At 40.1% G+C, this 25548-nt stretch overlaps 1 pseudogene across 1 annotated transcript; it reads left to right on the top strand.

Annotated features, from left to right (window-relative positions):
• The first annotated feature begins 404 nt into the window (after positions 1 to 404).
• On the top strand, positions 405 to 21270 carry LOC146453132 (uncharacterized; annotated as a pseudogene). The gene is made up of 5 exons (XR_014859563.1): positions 405 to 541; positions 672 to 921; positions 14972 to 16050; positions 18575 to 18731; positions 20129 to 21270. The product of XR_014859563.1 is annotated as an uncharacterized LOC146453132 (transcript).
• Positions 21271 to 25548: the final 4278 nt, after the last annotated feature.

Raw genomic sequence — 25548 nt, 5'->3', positions numbered from 1 at the left:
GTATAGCTCTGGCCCTGAGGAAGACTAATTCTATTAGTCGAAATATTGGCCACTAATAAATCTGCCCTTTGCCGTAGTGCCAGCCTTGCATTCAGTTTTGTATTTTTATAAAATTTCAATTACATAGAAAGTAGAAGGTGAATTACATATTGAACGACATATTTAATCTGTATTTTATATATATACTCAGTCCACAGTCCATCCTTTATTATATTGACAGGTAACATATGCCTTCGAAAATTTATTAGTGGTGATCTATGGACCGGGTCCACAAGGTGGGGTGGTCCATGGACCCAGTCCACAGGGGAGGTCCATGGACCGGGTCCATGAAGTGGTCTATGGACTGGGTCCACATGGGTGGTCCATGGGCCTGGGTCCATGCTTTGTATACGTCCACACAACAGCGACATGATAGAGACCAAGCCGAGAATCAACAGAATGCGGCAACCGTGGACAGCTGTTTCGAGCAAACCAACCTCCGCCTAGGTACAATAAGATTGGCAGACAAAGAACTTATTTGCCTTTTAGAATGCAAATTTAGGTTTGAGTCAGTTTCCTGAGTTAAAGAATTTACTATCATTCTTTCCGTTTTTTAGAAGCGCTTACATAACTAAAGACCATCTGTCGTCTTTAGCTTATCTTTTATCGTATTTTTTTGTCATTTTCTGCAGTATTTGAATTTAAGGGACTTCTCCGTAATCAGAGAAGGGTTTTTTCCCGGAATCTTGAGAGTAAACCGCGGAGTAAACAACTCAAGTTTGCGACTTCATTGGCATCCAAAGACCTCGAGGTTTATTCTGTGGATTTCTTTCATTTTCCATTTACCTTCAGACATGTGGCTGCCGGGAGTTTTCCTTGGTCTCGTGGTAATCGCTGTGATAGTACTGCATGTGTTGAATCAGATATCCACTGAAGGCGAAGGTAAGTTGATACGAACTCAGCCCCTGAATTAATATATTAAAATGATACGTGGTATTCTGAATATCACGGATTGTAGAAGACTCCTCAATAGAAGAACCTAGGTATGATTTTATATTTTAATTTTTCCAACATTAAGACTTCTTAAGAGCGGCTTTCCACAAATATCGACCGAAATCAACTTTTGGTGGCACAAGTCAAAAAATCGATTTAGCTCATATTTTGCTCATAGGTAGGCCTTAGTAAGAAACAAAACGGGCTGTAGTTAGTTTTTCCAAATACGACTTCCTTACGAGTAAACAAGCGAAAAACAATTTTCAGTTCAGTTGAGTTCAAAATTCGCTTCCAGTCGGGCGGAATTTTCCTTAACTTTGGCCGGCCGCGTATCAATCCACAGCCAGTCACGGATCATGAAATAACATCTATTGCTTTTCTAGGTCTTCATCCTCTGTTCTACAGAAAAACATTCAAAACTTAGGTTACTTTTATGCCCGAAACAGATCTAGACAACATGCTATAAATGCAAATTTTTAACAACCAAATTTTCGAACTGAAATACCGGCAATTTTACCCATGGGCGATAACGTAGATTATCATAAAATGACTTTCTATGGCTTCACAGTGTACTTATCAATCATAACATCACAACAAAACTTTGGGTAAGTTATTTTAAGTGACCCTCGAATTTATCACCTACCCTGTCGAAAATCTGGCATTCGCATTGTAAACAATGGCGTGACATAGCCGGTGACCGCGAGCCACGAAAGCGAAAAGAGAATCAATCAAAGGCTCCTGTGAGCCAACTCGTGAATGCAGATGACACATAGTAATTGGAATTTAGACGGCTTCAGAAACTTCATTGAAAGCTAAAAGAAAGTATATCTTTGGCCCGATTATGTAACGAAAAATAACCATTCTTGTACTATAAAAATGATTGTCCATCTATTCTCTACAGATTGAATAAGATTATTCTGATGCGCTGATTAAAAAAAATCACGTGTTTTTTTATTCAAAGTCCATAGAAGCACGCCATGTGCAGCTACGTCATGCAAACTCGTGTCCCCGATAGTCCGGGGCTACTGGATTTTGCGATCGGGCTAGTAGATTCTAACCATCACTTGCCCGATGGGCAAGTGAAGTTTTTTTGGGGATTTAAAATTACAAAATTACTGTAGGGCAAGCCGATCTCACAAAGGAAAATCTGTTCAACAAAGTATCGCATTACATTTCATGCCCGACATAAATGCGTGAAATTTTTCCTTTGGAGTTCAGTCCACGCAATCCTCAAGTAAAAATAATGAACTATGACAAGCTCTTGCTAAATAAAAATTATTTATCGACCGCGTCCTTTTGCTTTCCCATAAATTACCAGTTGTAAATTTCGAAAATGAAACATTTTCCCTTTGAAACCTCTATGAAAGTTGACAAGATGTTAAAGTGTTCATTTCACCAGAAATTTGCATAATTTTGTTTACGACGTCAATGATGCGTGACATGGCACGTTCCGCTTTCGCGTGAAAACTGACAAATTAAATTATTTTTTAATTAAATTATTTCTAAATTAAATTATTTTTAATTCTTAAAAGAAACTGCACTTTGTTGGAAAAAACGAAAAAAAACCTATAACTTTGCCAGATTCAACGAAAAATCTCCATTCTTACACTTAAATGATTGTCAAATTATTCTCTACAGAATGAATGAGAGAATTCTGATGCGTCGTGAAAAAATTTTCCCTTTTTTTTTTTCACTGATCGAGTTTACGACCTCGGACTTTCTGAAAAACTGAAAAAAATTGTAACTTTGCTCAGATTTAACGAAAAATCTCCATTCTTGCACTAAATGATCGTCAAATTATTTTCTACATATTGAATAAGAAAATCCTGATGCGCCGTGAACAATAAATGTTCGCGTGTTTTTTCCACTTGAATTGAATTTAAAACTCATTCACTGCGCACGCCCGAAAGTTAACGACAGAACCGAACGACCCACCAAGTCCACACTCAGCTATCGCTATAACTCGTTCATTGCGCATGCGTGCATTCACGAGTTAAAAACGTGCGTCAATTTGAGACACAAAGGTACCGAAACTAAGCTGATACCTTAATGAAAAATCAAACATAAGTTTTGGCCATGTTCTTCATCTATTCCCGCTCGATACAAGCATGTTAGTAGGGACCTAAGCAGAGACGACGACGACGACGACGCCGCCGACGGAAACCCAATGATTTATACTCTCTAAGGTTGTGTAATGTGGCCGAACTATCCAGGAGCTAGAGAAAGGAAAATTTATCATCATGCGTTCATACAGCTGTTTCGACAAAGGTTGTCCATGAAATAGCGTAAGAGCGTACGCGACAATGTCGAATGGTAGTCTGGGAAATACCCAGTAAATATCAATAAAAGCTCTGAATCCATCATGTCTCGACCGTACAGCGAAGACTTGAGATGGCGGGTAATATGGATTCTCAGCTTTTATTGAAATTTATTGGGTATTTCCCAGACTACCTTTCGGCATTGTCGCGTACGCTTTTACGCTTTTTTGGACAACCTTTGCCGAAACTGCTGTTCTCCATAAAACCTTAAATTAGGTCATTTCACGTTGTTAGCGAGTTTACGCAACAGGAAGGCTGATGTGGTGGGACGGAAAATTGTGCTTGTGTGACCAACGTTACGGCCAAGTGTTCATGACTCTAGATTGTAACATTCCTATCGCTCTTGGTTTTCAGGTTGTCACAGATGAGAGAACACCAGTTTTAGTCGAAAATCGCCAAAAAAATGTGAAGGTACTAAGATGTTCTGTTGGTCACACAACGATATTTCACCGTCCTCTTCCCTCAGCCGTCCTGTTGCGTAAGCTCAGTTTTGCAGAGGACGGCAAAGAAATGTACCAAAGTGTATAATGCACGTGCAGAGCCAGTGTTTTGCTAAATAAAACTGTTGTTTTCTGACGTTCTCGTTGACGTCGTCCTCGTCGCTGCTTAAGGTCCCTAGTGTGTCGACGACGAGGTTTTCAGTATTTCATGATCATTTCGTGCGTGTTTTAACAAGAATTTAGCATCGAATTCTTCATTAACCCGCACTGGGATTATTTCTGTACTCTCTCCTTCTGAGTAACAAAACAATCCAGTTTACGAATTAATAAACATTTTTTTTTTGAACAAATCGCAAGCTACACTGTTGCGTGACAACCATGAACGGGAAGTGTCACCATAAAGATTTATATGTTTCCGCAATGTCTCAATGTTTCAACGGGGATACAGACGATTTTAAGGAACTAGTTTTCGTAACTTATGTCCGTTTGCTTCCATAATTTCGCGCGCAGAATAGATACTCAGAAACGGGCACATTATATTCGAAGACCAACAAAGTTAAATCATTCGTGACCAATATTGTTGACACAATGTTCTGTTTTAGTTCTTTTCCGTTTCTCTCCAGAAAGAAGTCCTTTCCTCTCTATCAGGTGTGGGACTTAATTAACAAACGTACTGACCAAATTTGACGGCCGAAGTAGCAATAAGAACATGATACGGCGCCTACATCGGTGAGGGTAAAAGGCGGAAAGAGTTTGCGGAATGGTATGTGGCCCAATTGGGTGGGGTGTGCGGCCCGCTTCCCAAAACCCTTACCCTATTTACGACCAAAATCTGCGATTTTCCCTACCCTATTTATGACCTGAAGTAGCTTCTTCTAAAAAAAAATTCGAACCCAGGACTAGAGTGCAAAAATCTATACCCTATTTATTACCAAAATGGCGGCAAAATGGCTAAAAGCGATACCCTATTTATGACCAAAACAGCCGAAAAACCGTACCCTTTAGCGCCGCACATACCTGTATAGCCTATATAAGGGAGTACCCCCCCCCCCGGGTATGTGGCATGGCGTGCAGAATGGCATAATTATGCGAAATACGATTTACGCGGGGAATAAATTAACTGATGAGCGCATCCTGTTTTCGCGCCAATTTTATAAGAGCAGCAGTTTTTTCGATGTTGCGGGCTATTAAACAACCAAACAACAGATCGAGGATTAGAAAATATACGCCTGGGACCGGAACATGTCTGATCGCTGGTTAGGAAGTGAGAGTGAAGAAATCGATGAAGTTTCGCATTCAAGGAACTAGGAATAAATTAAATTTCTAGTTGACAAAAAGAACGTGGCAGCGAGTAGCCTAGGCAAAAAGCAACACCAGACTGGAGAAATAACATCAGTCCAAGGCCAAAACTATTATGTGAGAAATTTCAAATTTAAACTCGGTCCGTGTTTTATCAGACTCTTTGACGGTTACAATTTGTACAACTCATGGGAAAAATATGTTCTACTTTTTCTCACCTTACATTTTCGTCGAGCGACGAGTACGCAAGTCACTGTTGAGCTGCTGAGCTAGCTACCTAGCTATTTAATACGGCGATTCAGGTAGCTATAGTTCAGTTACGCGTTATCGAACTAAACATATCCGTCTTTAATTAAGGTCTTTCAGTACCAGACGTCCCAACCTAAAATGAGATTTAAAAGCGAAAAAGGCCTAGAGCAAAAAAGCAGATGACAAGTATGGTGTCTAATTATCGACAATGGTTGTGTGAAAGGTTGTGAAACTATTCTTATCACAAATGCATTTTGGTCAAATTGTTGTTCATTTTCCCGCTCATGATAAATGAATCGAGCATACAGGGTATGAGAATTGATCTTTTACCGAGGGTTTAAAAAAAAAGAAAAAAATGTTTATTATTTGCCCTCGGTAAAGGATCAATCTTTGTCCTGAGAAGACTTCACGCTGCCACGTTATTTTTGTCAACCGAAGTTGCATGGAGTAAAGTGAACATGAAATTTAATTTACTACGGATTTACTCATAGTTCCTTGAATGCGAAAACTATAAACAGTTTTCATCGCTTTCTTTACCCTCACTTCTTCCAAATCAACAATCAGACGATCAAATCCTCGAATTGTTGTTAATATTAAGGAAGAGTCCGCAGCATCAAAAAAGCTGCTGCTCTTATTAAATTGGCGCGAAAACATGACGCGCTCTTCAGTTAATTTATTTCCCACGTAAATCGTATTTCGCATAATTATGCCATTCCGCACACCATGCCACATGCCATTCCGCAAACTCATTCGACCCTTTACCCTCACCGACACTTCACTAATTGAATTTTTAAATTAAATTATTTTTAAATTCAATTATTGTTAAATTCAATTATTTTTAAATTCTTAACAGACACCGCACTTTGTGAAAAAAAAAACAAAAAAAAAAACGAAAAAACCTATAGCTTTGCTCACGGGTGAAGAAAGCTTTTTCGGAATGGCATGTGGCATGACCTGCGGCATGGAGTAATTATGCGAAATACGATACTTGCGGAATGACTCAAAGAAAGAAATTAACTCAAGAGCGCGTCTCTTTTTGGCGCCAATTTTAACATAAGAGCACTAGCTTTGTTGCGGAAAATGCAACAGATGGGCTGATTAGAAAATACAAGCCTGCAGCTGGGATAGAACATGTCTGATCGGTGGTTGGGAAGAAGTGAGGGTGAAGAAATCAATGAATACTGTTTATTGTTCTCACATTCAAGGAAATATGAGTACATGTGCCTATCCTCGGACACTTTTTGTATTTATCACAATAACTTACCTCAGAAGAGCGGGAGCAAGCTAAGAATTTTCTAGTATATAGTTTCTTCCTTTAATACCTAAACACGTCCTAAAGATTGGTTGATTGAACGCCTGAGCCTGGAGTTTCCCGGTAATTTTGAAAAATATTATAGACGTTGAGCGGCCTGTACGATTGTTCGCAGGTGGTTAATCGCCTTTTCTGGAAAAAAAAATATCCCCTTCATCATGTTAATATACGTCTCGTTAAAGAAAAAACGAAGTAATATTAAAAGTATTTGTTACGTTTCCCGACTTAAAAAATATTTTAAAGTCAGTTTGAGTGAGACCTCGGCTCGGGTATTAAGCGCTGAAACATTATGTAGTAGTCTATAGTCACTAGTGTCACGGCACCTCCGCCGCGTAATTCTTTTTTCTTTCTTTTTTTTTTTTTACCACGTATCGCATTTGTTATCTAATTCCACATTATTATCCCAGAATTCTATTTCATAGATGTAACGAGCTCTAATAAAATATGTGGGTCGTGAGGAAAAATACCCCGCCACCCTCCCCCGCTGGTTGGGTCAATGAAATTTACAACTTACAACTTGACCTGTGACCTACCCACCGAAAAAGCTTTCTTCGCCCGCTTTTTCAAATCAAAAATATTTATAGCCATTTTTTTTAATTTAAGGGGGTAAATGACTAAATGTTCCTCGATGCGATGTTTATGGAACTGATGTTAAACTTAAACTGTTGTTAAACTTAAAAATGCGTTTGGCCTTCGCTTTGTCCGAGAATAGTTTTATCAGACGCCAGTGTGAACATTTAACGGTTACGTATTGTAACGAATAAAAAATTTGTAACAAACTCAGGAGAAAAATAGATTCTGTTTTTTCTCACCTTACATTATCGGAGATACATACGCAAGTTGAACTTGTCAATTACATGGAAGTCAAAAGGTGAAAAGCGAACATGAAACTTAAATTTACTCAGTCCCTCGGCTACGAAAATTCATAGCTTTCTTTACCCTCACTCCTTCCTAACCAGCGATCCACATGATTTATCCCAGCCTTGTATTTTCTAATCCTCTTTCTGTCGTCTAGTTGTTTTTAAATATTCAGCTTGGAGTCCACAACATCTAAAATTATAAAATTGGCGCGCAAACAGGAAGCGCTCTTCAGTTAATTTAATTATTTCTTTAAGTCATTCCGCAATTATCGTATTTCGCATAATTATGCCATGCCGCAGGTCATGCCACATGCCATTCCGCAAACTCATGCCGCCTTTTACCTTCACCGCTTCGCTCAGATTCAACGAAAAATCTCCATTCTTACACTATAACGATTGTCAAATTATTCTCTACTGACTGAATAAGAATATCCTGATGCGCCGTGAACAGAAAATTTCGCGTGTTTTTTCCGCTAATTGAATTTTCAATTAAATTAGACACCGCACTTTGTATAAAAAAGGAAAAAACCAATAACCTGGCTCAGATTCAACGAAAAATCTCCATTCTTACACTAAAATGGTTGTCAAATTATTCTCTACAGATTGAATGTAAGGATATCCTGATGCGCCGTGAACAGAAAATTTTCGCGTGTTTTTTCCACTAATTAAATTTAAACTCATCCACTGCGCATGCCCGAAAGTTAACGGCAAAACCAGACAGAACCAAACAACCAACCACCCATGTGAAAAAGTCCACCATCGCTATAACTCGTTCATTGCGCATGCGCGCATTCACGAGTTAAAAACTGATCCTTTCTTATATTCATGTGGACATCTCCTTCGTCGAAACTGGAGAAGTGAGTTGCTTCAAGTCATGGCAAAAGGTTTGTTTAGATAACAATTTAATGTAAATACGATAAAATACTATTCTATGCGTTATTCTTTTGTGAGATTCAGTTAGAAATGTGATATAATTTTTAGGCCATAACGCAGCGCATATATTGTTTTAATACACCGGAGGTTCAAGGTTCAAGGTTCATTTATTTCACACTATTTACACAACATTAACATAGAAAGTAAAGTATTACAACAGATAATTACAGGATAAAAATAAATACAGTACAAATTGTAAAATGTGTGTGGTGGTCAAAGTAGCAAAGGCTTTCTAGTTGACCACCACCTACTTTAATGTAGCTGGATCTCTCTTGGTTGAAATTTATATTTCGAGTATGACGGTAGAATTTGCTAATCATGAATGATGATTGCTGCACAGTTTGATCGAAGCAATCGAATGAAAACGAAGGATTGGCCATATAATTCAGTTTCACACAATAACGCAGCACATTGTTTACACCGGATCTTCCTTGGTTTAAATTTATATTTCGAGTATGACTGTAGAATTTGCTAATATAAATGATGATTACTTCACAGTTTGAGCGAAGCAATCGAATGAAAACGAAAGATTGGCCATGTTTATAGCAAAACTACACGGAAACTAGGAATTTACACAATTCCTTTCGGCGATCGCCTGAACCCAGGATTGGTCACATGAAACAGCTGTGATCTTGCGGGAGATCAATTCGAGTCACTGCTGTATTTCCACGATACATCGACCGACGTTTGTGACACCAACACTTTGAGTAAGGGAAAGTCTCAAATTTTCAGAATGGAAATGTGATTTTCACTTCCGTGGTTAATACTGAGAAACTGCAAGCTTCTGCTTGCAGTTTACGTGTTTCCGATAATTTAGTCAAGTTAATTGCTTTATATTTTTTTAAAAATCAAGAAAGGTGTTCACAACTGACTTCCATTTCCACTCTAATATGCAAATTTAAGTAAAATTTTACTGCCAACTGTGTCAAAATTCTGTCACGCCGACTGAATTCTCGAAGCCAGCACGAAGAGAACGGGCGCGAAACGCGAGTGTATGCGTAAGGAACGTTATCACATGCCACTCAATGGCCGTTTTTATACTAAAGGACCCATTATCCTTCTGGACGAACTTGGGCAAACATTTGTTGTTCGTCTGGTTATTCGTTTCTAGTATAAAGACGGGCAAAGGGCGCATAATCCGTCTGGACAAACTATTTTCCGTTGTGCGTCGTTCAAGACGAATAATTGAAGATAATTCGTCCAGACGGATAATACGTCTTGTGCCCGTCTTTATACTAGAGACGAATAACCAGACGATCAACAAATGTTTGCTCAAGTTCGTCCAGACGGATAATGCGTCCTCTAGTATGAAAACGGCCATTCTCAAGTATTATTACTTGGGCCGTAAGGCGGCACGAGTTGGTTTCGGTAGCATTATCAAATTCTTTTATAATTTTTTGGTCGCGATGGGCCGAAAGATAAGACTTCGGGCCACGAGTTATTGTTCTCGTTCTCGTTTATCATACTCGGGTGGCACGAGTAAAGTATTCAGTCGCGTTATCAAATTCTTGAAATTTTCGGTCGCGTTCTTTGTACTCGGGCCGTAAGGAGTGTATGCAATATGCCAGCCAGCGAGGCATGCGAGGCAGACGTGCGAGGATTGAACAAAACATGCGAGGCATGAACAACCCCAACATAAACTGCTAACCGTTAAGCTAACCGGGGAGCTATTTAAGCTAACCTGAGTGGTATTTAGGCTAACTGGAGTGTTCCTCAGGCTAACCTGAGTGCCTCACACGTCTGCCTCGCTGGCTCGCAGATTGTGCATCCCCGCCGTGAGGCGCCGCGTCTGAAGTTCACCACATGACGTGTCACATACAGGATGGCAGATGCAAGACAAATGACTAAAAATAAGACTTATTACTTGGGCGGAGCGCCAAGTTACAGGCGGTGTGCGTCACCACCCACAAAGGGTGTTGGGTAAAAATATGGAAATGGCTCATTTGCCTCTGGTCACGATCGAGTAAACATCTCCCGAACGTAAGACTTAGGTCGACTTACAGTCGCACTGAAACTGGGCATTCATAGTTTGCTTTCTTTTCCAAAAACTATCACTAAAGACAGCAATTTGGCAAATTTTAACGGTCTAGTGGCAGCGGTAGATGCTTCTTGTTGGCTATTGACAAGGCGATTTCGTTGAGTTATTCCCGGTTCGGAGACAATCGAAGGCAAGAATTTTTTTATGTTTATTCTTATACTAGTATTAAGCCCGCCGCACACATGAGGAAAGAGCTGAGCAAAATGCCTCGCGAGGCAGGTAGCTCAGCTGTTTCCTCTCGTGTGCGGTGAAGTTTTGGTGAGAATTTCGCCTCGCGAGGCGAAATCTCAAATATCCAACATGTTTGATATTTGAGATTTCACCTCGCGAGGCGAAATTCTCACCAAAACTTCACCGCACACGAGAGGAAACGGCTGAGCTATCTGCCTCGCGAGGCATTTTGCTTAGCTCTTTCCTCACGTGTGCGGCGGGCTTTAGGTGCCGTCGCGTCTGCTTATAGACGCTTTTTATACATTTATATTTAGACCGCGAGCGGTCGAGCGGTCTCTTTCTCCCAAGTTCTGTAGCTCAGAGTTCATTTTTGGAATTTGCATAATTTTACTGTCACTTCTCGCGCGTAATCAGTGAGGAAAAAGTCCGACTCCTTGCAGTCTATTTTTCATTGCTTTCGCTCATTTTTAGTTTGCTTTTTTACCTCAGGGTGAAAGTGATCTATATTTCCTTCTTGGATTTCTTGAAGAGAAATAGCATTTGCCCGTTGGCTTTTCCGGTCGGTTTCCCGGGATTTGAGCTACTTGGTTTACACGATCTCTTCATAGATTCTTTATTAGTTCAACAGCTTCCAACGGAAAAACCATAAGGGGTAGACCCGGGTAGACCCCGAAAATTCCAAAGTAGAGAGGATAAGCTAGCTTAACGTGCAAAATTATTGGCCAAACCCAGCAAGAGTAAGTAGCTTTAGCCTCAAGAAATGCAGTAAATCAACGACCAAAACAACATGGCGGCAGGCGCGAGGTCGTCACCTTTGAAATGGCTACAAACGCGAACAAATGCCTCAGTTTAAAAAGTAACCTAACCAGCATTTCGCCAAATTGTTCCTCTAACCTTAAAACAAATTTAAACCGGGAAAAAATGTCTCAGACAATTTTCGAGAGGCTGACCTCTCCAGACTGATGTTCTTGGGCGCGAAGACTACTGATCAAATAACGCATTCTGATTGGTCGAATTTCGTGACGCACACCGCCTGGCCAAGTTATAAAATAGGATTTCTTCGTATACGCCAAATTGCAGAGATCTACTGCGCGTGCGCTACATGTTGGCCGAGTCTGCGAGTCTGCATGTATTCATCATAAGCTATCATAAGCCGCCATTAAGGGACAAAAAACAAGGACGTAAAATTAACACAACGAATATCGTATTCTTAAAAGAAAACAGCTAGTATGTGTGTTGTCTGCTAACTCCTTCCATTGAACGAAACTAAGGGGCAACTTTCATTCAGGACGGATATTTTCCAAAAGTTCGACTTCAATTAACCTCAGACGCTCTTTTGGCTCTTCTCGATAAATCCCCATTCGGTGTCAAACGTAATTGATAAGATCAGGCCGTAAACACTGAATTTACATACAGCCGAGCAAAACATTTCATTTCCCTGGCCGCAATATAAAAAAGAAAACGTTCAATTAACTTTAACGATTCATGACCATTCCGTGGGTGAAAGGCTTAGGGTAAAGTAGGAAACTAAAACTAAAGCTTCGAAAATAAATTTCATTCGGGGTCCAGTGTGAGCGATAAGATCTATTCACCAGAACAAATGTAAACACTGAAAGTTTGCTAATGCACAGTGACAATCAACGCTTGACTATTTACGTTCACTTGGATAAAACCAAAATGTGATCCTCACGGGAAAACAGGGGAAAAGGTGAACGCACGGGCACGCCAAATTGACACGCTAAACGTAGAATCTGAAAAAAAAAATCTTTCCTTCGGAGTCGAGTGTTAGCGATAAGATCGATTCATTGGAACAAACGTAAACGCCGAAAATTTGCATATTCATACCAACAACAACTGAGTACCGCAACGCTAAACGCATTTTTATTTTTACGTTGGATAAAGCCAAAATAGCAACTTTAGCACCCGGGCTTTAGCAAAACTGAAAGCCCCTTCCGATGATACAAAGCGTTGAAAGAAGCCGTCGATGCAGAAAGGAATTGCCACGCTGAAAACACCGGGAAGAAATCGGTCACGTGCTAGGTAACCAAAATCGTTCACGTGTATCACGACACGGCATTCAGAAAGAAAACATTTTCGGCGGTTCTTGGAAGGAAATCTGGACGGTTTCTGCTTGTTATTCAATTGCCACGGGAGCTGCAGTGTCTTTCCACTTTATAAAACCAGCTTCTTTCATTTAAAGCCCTTTTAAATCCTGGAAACACTCTCTTTTGTGTCATGATATTTTGTCCATTGGCAATCACGCAAAACCACTAAAAGAATGAACGTACACTTCGACCCTTGCGTTGCCTTCCAGTGCGAGTGAAGTTTATTTTCTTTTTTGCGTGTTTAATAAACAAATAACTGTAGACATAATTTGAAATAGTTCATTCTTTGGTCACTCACAGAGCGCTTTGATTTTGTCATTTAAGTTCTGTCCTATTCCAGTGATCATGAAATAGATTCGTTGAGTTAACTTTCTGTAAATCGGATGTTCTGTGAGGTTTGTCTTATCCGCACGCGCCCCATATAGAACGCATGTCTTTTCGCACGCGTGTCATATTGCACGTTCTGCGTGACATTTTGCGATCGTGCGCTGTTACCAGTGAAAAAGATGGAACATCTCTCATAGAAAGCCCAGAAAAAAAGGGTATCAGGGTGGAAAGGTATTCGCACAAATACCCCTCTGTCGCCAAAATTCATCATTACCACTGGAACCGAAAATACTCCTTTGTCGCCAGAATTCATCATTATCTTAGATGCACCTCATGGTTACAAAATCCGACGTGTTTAGTATTAAAGAGAGTAATGTTTTATTTTGTTTGCGTGACATTTTCGGTCGAACTACATCACGTTTATCGCAAAAATGATGTCTTAGACTCTCAGCGAACCTTTTATCGTTCACCTGTCACCAAAGACTGAGCTCAGATACTCCTAATACAACGGCGCCCAAGTAAACGCTCCCACAGCGTCTCGTTCCTCTAGAATTTATCAATTCTAACAGAAACGGCATTCGCTTACCTAGAGAGGCATTTTCTATTTCCAAGGCGAAGACTCTTACACTTTATGTGATGGACAGACGCGAAGAAACATAATCTGTTTATATGTCTATTTTTATAGTGTCGTTTGTGCATCTTTTAACTTTCCAAGTTTTTCAACCATTCATATCTCATCTTTTCATTACTAGCACTTTAAAAATTCGAAAGGTTTTTATCGTTTTTTATTTACTTGGCCTTTTTTTAGTTCCTCAAGGTTAGTGTGGTTTAACCGAAAATTTGGCAACTAAATCAGTCTATGACCCCGCGCGCCAAGATAGATGAAAATGTCTCACGTTTACTATAAAAAAACAATCAATGTAGAAACGGTTTCTGTCTTCAAATGGAAGGTGAATAACAAATGCTTTCCCCTGAATTTGATTTAAAAATATAAACAGCGAAACCTTGAAAAACGTACAACGATAACGTACGCGTGATGTGTAACGTTACTCTAGACCAGGTCTAGATCATACCGGAAATTACGATCCGCCATTGACCCGGCGTCACATACATATCAGGAACGTACAAATGGTTTCTGTCTCTAAACGAAAGGTGAAAACGTGAGGATTAAAGCCCGGGGATTACAAAAAGCATTCGAATGACAAATATCATTTCCCTGTATTTCATTCTGACTGCAAGAAACGCAATTTTGTCTGGTGGTTACTTATTACCTCACTATATCTCTGTATCTATCTCATTATTTTGGGGAATTAGCGATGCTGGAGCGGGTTATCACTGCTAAAAGATTGTAGGCTTACGCACCACACAGTCAAATATGGCCCGAGTATGAGCTGAAAAAAGCTTCTTGTTTAACAAATAGTTGGAGTGTTTGTATGTCCGATATCAATACATTCCTTTGTTTACTTTATGCCTTCTGTAGAAGTGACTTCCCTTATTGTACAACTTTTTTTTTTCGTTGAAAATAGTTCCCCCAGCTGAGGTTCTTGATTTTCGCTTTGTTTACCCTCGCCCATCATTGCCACTGTCTAAGTCAGCCGAGCAAGCCTGCAGAACGGGCATTATATTTTTGGCGTTTTACAGGCGAGCGGACGGGAGGGGTTCCCGTCGCGAGTGACTCGCACTCCGCGCTTGCCTCGTGCTCGCCTTCTCTCGCCTGAAAAACGCAAAAAAGTAACGCCTGTTCTGCAGGCTGTATATTAATCAGATATGTTGCCTTGTTGTGTCCTTCCCATTAGACCACGAGTATAGTCCCATACTTTTCACATGGATAGTTAAATGCGCGAGATACACGCGAGCTCGCGTGAAAATCCCTAAGAAAAATAAATAAACTCGTGATCTACGTTTGATGATCTGTGCCAGTCATGTTCAGGAATTAACTTTTTGCAGCGAATGATCCGACACGAACGGGAAACGATGACGATAGTGATGATCTACCAGATAACGATGTCGGGAACCAAATCACGGGGCAGTTTAAACAGCTGCGTAGACTTCGCAAGGACTTACAGAACACTTTTCTTCGATGGATACCGATAAGAACGCGCACAAAGGAACAGTTAGATGAACTCGCAACTAATCTACAGGAACATCACAAGAACGTGAACATTTCAACCGTCACGGGAGCGTCCATGGGTACCTTGGGAGGGATCCTCTCGGTAGCGGGCCTGATTGCTGCACCCTTCACATTTGGGGCCGGGATTGTTGTATCTCTTGTGGGAGCTGGTATTGGTGGCGCGGGCGGCCTTGTTATGTCTGGGTCTAAAGTAGCTGAAATAATTCTGGAAAAATCAGGACTCAAAGATGTCCAAGCAGCGATTGAGGAAGATCACAGAGCTTGCACAGAACTTCAACAGAAGTTAAACTCGATAGAAGATTTCATTTTTCAGCTGGTGCAGTTCCTTAAGCCTCTGCACGATAATGCAATGCTGCTCAGGGAATTGGAAGGGAGTGGCTTCCAGTTCCTTCGTGACCGGTTTTTCGCTGAAGACATCGCTAAATCAACGGAAGAAAGAGTAGACATTGGTGCCAGGTTCTTCCGAGCGGTCACATCTGGCGCTACAATATCAGCTTCAGTAGTCGCGACAGCAGGTGCCGTGGCGCGAAGCGCGGCTGTCGCGGGAACGCGCGCGGCGCATATCGCTGGTTCTGTGGTAAGCGCAGCTCTCTTACCACTGGATATCACGCTTCTCGTGAAATCATCTTTGGAGCTTCATCGTGGGTCCACATCCAAGGCCGTGGAGGATATCAGGGGGATTTTAAACCAACTAGAATGTCCGAACGAGGAAGAAATCCGAGGTTTAGTGGAGAGTTTCATTAATGAAAAGTTTACCGAGGCGTATAACCCCGGGCGTATAAAAGGCTGGATAGCAATGAACCAGGAGAGAGCGAGGATGATGATGACGGAAGAGGAGTACTTTGATGACGATGATATCCAAAAGGACGATGAGAAACGGAGGGGGACCGACAACTGACGCAAAAGTTATTCCCAAAAGAAAGTTCATGAGGAAGATGGAGTGGATATTAAAGATAAAAGAAATGGTCCTGTGTTTGTTTAAACAAGGAGATAAAAAATTCAAGATTGCTGTAGCTCCAGCGTTTGTTTGACACAATCAAAGCCGATAACATACGCTGTTTATATTTCCACTTAAAATTATTGAGAGCTAATTAAAGCTTAAGGATATGCTAATACAAGCGAACGAGGTTGAAAGGCAACCATAAAAGTAAGCATTGTAGTTAATCAAGAGATGGTCATTTCTCTTGAGTGAATGTTGTTGTAAATGCCACTTGTTCCAAGTAAAGTGTGGCCCACACTATCTGCTTTCGGATTTATTGTCTTCATTTTTTTTTATGAATACGAGATATTAACCTGAGAAAACTGGTAAACGAAGTGAAAATTTTCCATTTTGCGTTCATTATTTTAAAACCAGTGCAATTGATACTTGCCCTTAAGCCCTCTTCCTTAAATTAATGAAGAAAGTGAAACCTCCTCGGCTATACTTGTTAGGAACATATGTTAAATAGGGCCATTTATACGGGAGGAAATAAGACGCAAGACGTATCTTATTTTCTCCCGTATAAATGGCCCTAATGTCTTTGTCTGGATATACCAGAGCGTGTTGACACCAGTGCATTGACGCGAAGAAAACGCTTTTGAATGTTTCATATAATTGCCTGATTTCATACCGTGGGCGTCTGGGTACAAGTCTGTGTATTATGGGATATGGGACTTAACACCCACATAGCCAGAAAGAGCACATCAAACTTTACAACATCCTCAAGTTTGGCGTCAATCAAGCTGATATTAGGCGAGATACAGCCCTTCAAAATCTTAAAAAATTTACTAAGAAATGTATAGAAGGACGGACAAATCGTCCGTTCCATACATTTCTTAGTAAAATTTGGAGTTTTGAATGGCTGTATCTTTCTTAATATTAGCTTGATTAACACCAAACTTGAGGATGTTGTAAATTTCGGTGTGCTCTTTCTGGCTATGTGGGTGTTGAGTCCCATAACCCATAATACAAAGACTCGTACCCAGACCCCCACGGTATGAAATCAGGCAATTGTTTTGCTTTTGCATCACGCAATCTCTTCTCGTCACGTTGACGTGACAATTGCTAAAGTACAAAGGTTCGCGCACGCTTGAAATGTTCAATGAACAAAAACGGACCCAATGATTCAGCTGTTTGCTAACGGATCATTACAGTAAACAACAGTGTCACAAGGGCAAAGTATTGTGGGATCGTCACCAGCTAGTTTCTTGGAAACTTAAATTATACCGGGAGATAGGATACATGTTGACAAAAACTGATCCCTTATAAATATATTCAAAACTTTAAAAACTGCAAAAGCCGTGAACGAAGATCCTGCTTGCTTGTACGTTGGATCTCATAGGAGATCTAATCAGCCAAGCTTGAAAAATAGACGATGAGAAGTCCAAAGACTACTGCAAAGCTGACACAACGTAGTATATTTTAAAACAATATTTCGGCTGGCCAAACCAGCCTTCTTCAGGTTCAGATGCTACTAAATTATATAAATGAAATTACAATATTATATTATGGACAAAACTAACATTACATCCAAACCAACCACTGTTTCTGAATATAACCACTGCCACACTGACATGCAACTAATACCACTTGAAGTTATCCACTCCTCACGTGATTCAATCAGAAAAACCAGAGAGTCTTTTCTTATTCTCGGTTTTCACTGTCACGCCATTGAAAAAAAAAATCGAAACCATTCCATGAATGAAGTCAAGAAATTGACATGGTATAGAGGATAAATAAATAAGACATCTGTCCAAGTGTCAGGTCTGTGCGGCATTCCGTACTCGGGTTATTTGACAAAATGTTCCACATAAAATTTATCGAGCTTAGTATGGAGACGCCATGTTTGTGTCCCTCTGAGGGGCACAAACTGATGGCGGCCGGAAATACGAAAAAACATCTGGAGTTCACTTTTGCCAGAAAAGAGGTTTGTTTGCCCTTGTGAATTTTCGAATGTTTAGATTAACATTTCTCCTCAAACTTAAATTGTTTAGAATGATGAAAATCACCCGAAGAGTCATTTTTAAGATACGGAAAAGCTCTGTCACGGCCGTCCTCCTGATGTCACGCACGATGGAAACTCGGAAATTGAAACTGTTCTATTTTCAAAAGGAACCACGACATCGAGCTAAGAAATTGTGAACAGGCATATTTTTAGGTAATCTTTCCTTGAATTAAGTTAAAAATTTTGTAGGCCTCCCAGTTTTGAATTCTAGAATTTGGTGACGTCACGTGAAAACCGAGAATAGATTTAGCGGGGACCTTGGAACCCCACGGTTTAAATAGACGTGATCAATTGTAATTTTTGTATTTTATTTTACTTATTTCCTTATCCTTTGGTACCACCTTGTAAACGTCATTTCCGCCGCTCCTATGTACTGCAACATCCTCCATAATATAATATTGTAATTTCATTTATATAATTTAGTACCATCTAAACCTGAAGAAGGCTGGTTTGGCCAGCCGAAATATTTTTTTAAGATATATTACGTTGTGTCAGCTTTGCAGTAGTCTTTGGACTTCTCATCGTCTATATTCAAAACGACATCTCCTCCATCAAAACTGGAGAAGTGAGTTGCTTCAAGCCATGGCAAAAGGTTTGTTCAGATAACAATTTAATGTAAATACTGTTCTATGCGTTATGCTTTTGTGAGATTCAGTGAGAAATCTGATATAATTTTCACACGATAACGCCGCACATTGTTTACACCGGATCTTCCTTGGTTAAAATTAATATTTCGAGTATGACTGTAGAATTTGCTGATTATGATGACGTTTGCTACACAGTTTGAGCAAAGCAATCGAATGAAAACGAAAGATTGGCCATATTTAATAGCAAAACTACACTGAAACTGGGAATTTACATAATTCCTTTTGGCAATCGCCTGAAGCAAACAAATCTCAGGTTAATCGCCGATATTGGTCACATGAAACAGCTGTGATCGTGCGGAAGATCTATTCCAGTCACTGCTGTATTGGTTTTCACTTCCGTGTTTAATACTGAGAAACCGCAAGCTTCTCATGTTTCCAATAATTTTAGCCAAGTTAAATCCTTTATATTTTTAAACAAGAAAGGTATTCACAAACTTCCCTTTCCACTCCAATATGCAAATTTAAGTAAAATTTTACTGCCAACTGTGTCAAAATTCTGTCACGACAACTGAATTCGCGCAGCCAGCACAAAGAGAACGGGCGCGAAACGCGAGTATACGCGCGAGGAACGTTTTCACATGCCACTCATTCCCAAGTATTTGAGATGTTTGTATGTCCGATATCAATACATTAGTTTGTTTACTTTATGTCTTCTGTAGAAGTGACTTCCCTTACTGTACAACTTATTATTATTTTTTTTCGTTCAAAATAGTTCCCCCAGCTGAGGTTCTTGATTTTCACTTTGTTTACGCTCGCCTATTATTGTCAATGTCCAAGTCAGCCGAACAAGCCTGCAGAACAGGCGTTGTATTGTTTGCGTTTTACAGGCGAGCGCGAAGCGGACGGGAGGAGTTCCCGTCGCGTGTGACTCGCGCTCCGCGCTCGCTTCGCTCGCCTGCAGACGCAAAAGAGTAACGCCTGTTCTGCAGGCTATATATTAATCACTATACTCGTAGACCACGAATATAGTATCATATTTTTCTTAGGGACAGTTAAATATGCGAGACACGCGAAGTCGGGTGAAAATCTCTGAGAAAAATTAATAAACTCGTGGTCTACGTTTGATGATCTGTGCCAGTCATGTCCAGATATTAGGGAGCTTAAGCACAGACGTTCATGAGCCGCGCACGGCAACCGGAAGTAGAATGTTTCCTTTTTTGCCGCATTTTTGCTCCTCACAACGGACAGGAAAAGCTCTCGTTGATGACTGTGATTTGACGTTACAAACGCGATGACGTGCGCGATGACGTGAAAACGCTCCAAAAACAGAAAAATTTATTTTCCGGTTGCCCTCCGTGGCTCAAAAACGTGTGTGCTTAAGCTCCCCATTAACTTTTTGCAGCGAGTGATCCGACAGCGACGGGAAACGATGACAATAGTGATGATCTACTAGATACCAAGGATTCGTTTGTCGTGAACCAAATCACGGAGCAGTTTGAACAGCTGCGCAGACTTCGCGAGGAGTTACAGAACACTTTTCTTCGATGGATACCGATAAGAACGCGCACAAAGGAACAGCTAGATGAACTCGCAACTAATCTGCATGAACATCACAAGAACGTGAACATTTCAACCGCCACGGGAGCGTCCATGGGTACCTTGGGAGGGATCCTCTCGGTAGCGGGCCTGATTGCTCTGTTTGCTGCCCCCTTTACATTTGGGGCCGCCGCGGCGGCCTGGATTGTTGTATCTCTTGTGGGAGCTGGTATTGGTGGCGCAGGTGGCCTTGTTATGTCGGGGTCTAAAGTAGCTGAAATAATTCTTGAAAAATCAGGACTCAAAGATGTCCAGGCAGCGATTGAGGAAGATCACGAAGCGTGCAGAGAACTTCAACAGAGGTTAGACTCCATGGAAAATTTCATTTTTCAGCTGGTGCAGTTCCCTAAGCCTCTGGACAATAATGCAATGTTACGCAGGGAATTGGAAGGGAGTGGCTTCCAGTTCCATCGTGACCGGTTTTTCGCTGAAGACATCACCCAATCAACGGATTCCCGATCCCGAGCGGTCACAGCTTCAGTAGCCGCGACAGCAGGTGCGGCGCATATCGCCAGTATCGCTGGTTTTGTGCTAAGCTTTGCTCTCCTACCATTGGATATCACGCTTCTCGTGAAATCATCTTTGGAGCTTCATCGTGGGTCCACATCCAAGGCCGTGGAGGATATCAGGGGGATTTTAAACCAACTAGAATGTCCGAACGAGGAAGAAATCCGAGGTTTAGTGAAGAGTTTCATTAATGAGAAGTTTACCGAGGCGTATAACCCTGGGCGTATAACAAGCTCGATAACAATGAAACAGGAGAGAGCGAGGATGATGATGACGGAGGAGGATTCCTTTGATGACGATGATGTCCAAAAGGACGATGAGAAACGGAGGGGGACCGACAACTGAAGCAAAGGTTATTCCCAAAAGAAAGTTCATGAGAAAGATGGAATGGATATTAAAGATAAAAGAAATGGTCCTGTGTTTGTTGAAACAAGGACATAAAAAAATTCAAAATTGCTGTAGCTCCAGCGTTTGTTTGACACAATCAAAGCCGATAACACACGCTTATTATATTTCCACTTAAAATTATTGATAGCTAATTAAGAGTAAATGTCTGTAAAAACCAAAGAAATCCCGGACACAGCTCAAAATTCGAATTCGCTCATACTTTGTAGATTGATAGGCCCTAGTACCACACTTATGAAAAGGACATCCATTTAACCAAATAACCACTCGTTTACGAGAAACGAATTTTAAATGATCAACGGCATTTTTGGTCAACAAAGCCTCAAATAATGTCAATATTCATTAAGCTACCGAATCAAGCAATCGTAACTTTTGAATCTTTTACACGCAAATCCTATTCATTAAATGCTTTTTTAGTTCTCTGACTTGTAACATAGCCAGGCAACTCTTCTTATAAATATTTTACGATTTTTTTTTAAGGAATGCCAACGGCTTCTCTTAAAGGCTTTGTCAGGACCTCCAACAAACTAGCCATAACTACCTGTGGTACCCAAAGAATCTCACCGAAAAACCTTCTGGGGGTACAATTTATGATAGTTTTCAGTTTCTACCGCTTCAATTTCTTGGGATCTTTTGTACGTTAAGAAAAAAACATTTCTAAACTGAGCATATTTTCAATATCCGCCATTTTGAAATGAACAACAAACACACTTGAATTGTTTATAAAACTTACATTGTTTTTTTTAAAATAAGCCGCTTGAAACATCTATTTGTACCAAGTATCAACTGCGGTAAATCCCTTTTATGTTCTTTTTTGTGAATTGAAATCATAACCTAAAGTGTAGCAAGTTAACATAACGAAATCGCGTCTGGCAATGGTTTTGCATAATTTCTACATTTTTGCCGTGACTCACCTCATTCCTGTCACTGACCTTAAACAAACTTGATTTCTTTGCCGTTATTTTCTTAGTTCTCGGTTTAATCTCACGTTCCCTACTTTACAAGCCAAGCTACAAACCATTGTGAATCTTTCACCGCGAGCTCTGCCGTTCCAACCAGAAATTTGTGCAGTATTTTCGTCTACTTCGAATACAGGTTTTACAGAAATTCACGTGGTCAACACGGAACGTCACTTTGTGTTACTTTGCGTCACGCTCACGCAACTTCCGATACCCCTTCCTTGGCAAAACGCGCTTATGCAAACCTTGAGACTGGAAAAGGTCAAAACAGCCAAACATATTTTAAAACTTAAGCTAAGCGAAAAAAGATAATAAACTTCTTGTCGCTATTTGTCTAGGAAGACGTGAATTAACTCAACGGGAACTCCAACCAATAAACCGGCAAATGTGTGGCTTACTGCAGTACACTTTTGTTTTACGAACTTAAAAAAGATTAAATAAAAGTCAAGGCTTTTCAAAGCACTTTCAGGCTAAGGTTGACTAAAATAGAAAATGAATGAATGTTTTTAAGTTGACTGTGATCAGTTTGTACCATATAACTGGGTTTTCATATACCTTATGCAAAAATGACTGACATTTTAACATTCCTTTTGTTGCATTCACTAGCCTCGTTCAAGGTAAAATATTCTTTTGATTTTTAAACTCAATAACGAAGCTAGTGAGGCTAATTTGAATGCAAACAAAAGGATATTAAAATGTCAGCCATTTTTGCAAAGGGCCTATGCCCCCACCCTCCCACCCATTTTCTTTAAAATGAAACTCACGGTCGCGCGCAACAAGACAGTTACCGCTTCGCAGGACTTTCGCGCGCGGGGCAAACTCACGCACAGCGTCTTCTATTTGTCGCTCAAAAATTGTGAATGAAAAAGAACAAGAATTATCTTAGCCCAGATTCTAGCGGAGATAGAGAGTCTGGCCCCTCGATCTTCGTCCTTAACCTATTGCAAACACTTTCATTATATCCAATTCTGATCAAACGAGGACTGCATGAAGTGCACCAACCACACATAAACTAAACACCTTAGGGGTTCGTCAAAATAAACAATTCTATGTGAAAACGTATTCTGGCAGACTTGTTTTCACTAACACCTCTTTGTTAATGCCAAATTTTGTGGCAACCTTAGCTTATGTTGCACTGTCCAATTGCAGCTTACAATGTGAGATTTGGAAAGGTTATAATAATAATAATAATAATAATAATAATAATAATAATAATAATAATAATAATAATAATAATAATAGTAATAATAATTTTGGCAGGTGTCATTTACGTGCACATGAGCTTTCCCCAACAAGCTGGGTAAGCAGATCAATGAACGGCAAGTTCCATCCACATTTAATCCCAGATTCTCACAAAGCTCCCTCAACATTTTAACTGGAAAATTTGATAACTTCTTCTCGCACGCCAAGCTGCATGGCTTTATCGATCAACGCCAACCTAATCTCGACATTCCCGAACCGACTGAGATCAGGGTACGAGATTACCGCCAACCAATACCCAAACGTTCACGGTGCAAGGGACATATGGTCATTTCCTGGATGTTCGGCGGTGTTAGAAACAGGCACTTCTTGCTAGTATGAGCTCGACTTCCGTCTCACAGCCACTAAATTTCAACAGTTTTTTTGTGACCTGATACACTCTTGTTGCACGATACAAGAGGTAGGATCCCACACGACGGAATCTTACTTCTTGAATCACATCACATTCGCCACCGACCAAAAGAGAGAAAGAGCAAGACATTTTCCTTCTTCTGACCAAACTTATCAGCTTTCGGTTAACAGCCGCATTTCGGAAACATGAAAGAAAAGAGTCGGCTCCGAAAGGTTGTTCATTTCAGTAAATATTCTAGTAAGTTTTATTAAACTGAGAACCGGGTTTGCGAGATAACTGTCTTTCCTTCGAATTTGATGTAATAACGGCATCTATCCTTTCATGATATTTGTTTTTATTCCATTTCGAGTTTCGTTTCGACTGATTTGCTTTCTTCACTTTGCAAGAGACTCTTTAACCGAGGCACGTATTCAAACAATACTTGGCATTGCTACGGTTTCACGATTGCCGCGGGCTTTTGGACTGAACAGGTACATAATCATAGACATTATGGAGTTTAATACACTTTGGACTTATTCTGCCGTTTTGAGGTAAATTGAAGGGGTAAAGTAATGACGGAAGGCCATGTGACGTTTACTGTGAGAAACGGCCCTTCGACAAGGGTAATTTGATACAAACAGGTAAGCTTATTTCAATCCATTTCTTTGTCGGATATGTGAAACTCTGTAGTAGTCCCGAAACATTTTATTTTTGGATATTTGAACCACCAAAAAAGAGAAATTTTGGACTGACGCTTTCGAAAAAACAAACAAACAAACAAACAAACAAACAAACAAACAAACAAACTCAAATACATGCTCAGTCAGTGTCTGGTTTTCCAGGAAACCCATTCCAAAAGGGGCAGCACTAAAAGCAGGAATCCGGAATCCGAAATCCGAAATCCGAAATCCAGAATCCAGAATCCAGAATCCGGTTCCAGAGAAAGCCTCAAGATTCAACAATTAGATTGTACAAAGATTGTCTCCAGAAAACCTTAACATAGTTTCAAAATGAAGATATAGACTATCAAATTTCTTTTCTTTACTGTACGCTCGATTGTTTTTAAATGTTTTAATCGTGAGACCAATCATTTTTCATTTGCGGGAAATAATGACTTAATTAGATTTTTTCTCTGGTGCCACGAATAGAAAAATAAAACATTTGCGTTGACAATATTTTCAGACAATTTTTGTACAATCTAATTGATGAATCTTGAGGATTCCTCTGGATCCGGAGTCCAGTTTTCTGTTCCGGATTCCGGATTCCGGATTCCTGATTTTCGTGTTGCCCCTTAGTTTTCAAAATGGCGTCCGTTGGCAAATTTGTTATATTAGCAAACTTCAACGAAGTCGTACCAGTCAAACAACCAACCAACATCCCAAAAAAATGCCAGCATAACTTTTGACATCTATCCTTTATTTGTATCTGCAGTATAGTCTGAAGTCCTAGTTTGGAGTACCGACATGATTTTTAGGGAGTTATTTTAAGGTACCTCAAAACTATTTGAAAAGAGTATCGAAGGTGGCTTCAAGAAAAAACCCATGACCGTTGTTTAGGAAGAAAAATAACTGCTTGTCTTATCATTACTGAATTTTCTAGAGACCAAACTATAAAGTTCCAGCAAAGGAAGATTTACAGTGTATTTTTAACGAACACTAGAACGCCATGAATATTGTGAAATTAGCCTCAAAACCAACGCAAACGTTTTTATTAAATTACTCTTAAGGAAACGAATTTTAAAACGAACTAACCCCGTTTTGTTTA

Source organism: Pavona decussata, unplaced genomic scaffold, assembly GCF_977016875.1.
Source record: "Pavona decussata unplaced genomic scaffold, jaPavDecu1.1 SCAFFOLD_348, whole genome shotgun sequence".
Taxonomy (NCBI): Eukaryota; Metazoa; Cnidaria; class Anthozoa; order Scleractinia; family Agariciidae; genus Pavona; species Pavona decussata.
Note: the sequence above shows the minus strand (reverse complement) of the source record. Positions and strands in the feature narration are given on the sequence as shown.